Source organism: Rutidosis leptorrhynchoides, chromosome 11 (genome assembly GCF_046630445.1).
Source record: "Rutidosis leptorrhynchoides isolate AG116_Rl617_1_P2 chromosome 11, CSIRO_AGI_Rlap_v1, whole genome shotgun sequence".
Classification (NCBI taxonomy): Eukaryota; Viridiplantae; Streptophyta; class Magnoliopsida; order Asterales; family Asteraceae; genus Rutidosis; species Rutidosis leptorrhynchoides.
In genome coordinates this window covers 359,304,249-359,305,334 of record NC_092343.1, presented here as the reverse complement: position 1 = coordinate 359,305,334, position 1,086 = coordinate 359,304,249, and the positions used below count along the sequence as shown (strand labels likewise).

General features: G+C 40.1%; 1 pseudogene; it reads left to right on the top strand.

The window, feature by feature from the left end:
* The first annotated feature begins 741 nt into the window (after positions 1 to 741).
* LOC139879147 (small nucleolar RNA R71) lies at positions 742 to 855 on the top strand (annotated as a pseudogene).
* Positions 856 to 1,086: the final 231 nt, after the last annotated feature.

Below are 1,086 nucleotides of genomic sequence, written 5' to 3'. Positions count from 1 at the left end.
GCGTCCATCTTGGCATCCGAGCTTGATGGTTGATTGGCTGGAGAATTGTTTTGATTTTGGTTTTGGTTTTGACCTTGGCCTTGATTTTGGTAATTGTTTTGGTTTTGGTTTCGGTTTCGGTTATTGGGATAAGGGTTTTGGTAATTTCTTTGGTAGTTCCCTTGATTTTGGAAGTTGTTTTGATTTTGGAAGTTGTTTTGAGGTATTGGTTGGGTTCCTTGATTATTAGCATTTAAAGCGTTGTTGTTGCTCCAACTAAAGTTTGGATGATTTCTCTATCCCGGATTGTACGTGTTGGAGTATGGATCAAAACTCCTTCCCTGAACCTCGTTAACCTGTTCTTCCATTATCTGTTGATTCACCGGTGGAACCCCATTCCTACACCGGTGTGCGAAATGAGAAGGATCTCCACATATCTCACAAACTTCCTGAACCTGCGTAACATTACAAGCAAAACCCTGGTTTGGGTTGTTAAATATAAGCATTTTCAAATCATCAAATTCTTGCTCTAAGTTCCTAGATGAACTACCCGAGTCGGAAACATGATTCACTCGGGAAGTACTAGGTTATTTCCGATTGACTGAAGCTTGGGTTTTTGAACCCTTGCTTAATTGCTCAAAGAAGGTCCACTCGTCATCACTAGATCGAGTTAAAAATGTCCCACCTCTAGCCGCCAACAGGAATTGTCTGTTTTGGGAATCCAAACTATCATAGAAAACTTTAACCAATTCCCACTTTAGTATCTCATGGTGCGGGCATGCTCTAAGTAACTCCTTCAGACGCTCGTACGCTTCATGAAATAATTCACCGGGTAGTTGTCTAAAAGATTTTATTTGCGTACGCATGTCTGAAGTTTTACTTATAGGATAAAACTCCTCTAAAAACCGTTTTTTCATCTCCGCCCAAGTATTAATACTCCGGGCGGGCAAAGAGAGAAACCATCGTTTTGCCTTATCTTTAAGTGAATAAGGAAATAATCGCAGACGTACCTTATCATCAGTGAAACCATATACCTGATTAGTAGCACATATCTCATTAAATTCAGTGATATGTTCATATGGTTCCTCATTAGCCATACCTCGGTAG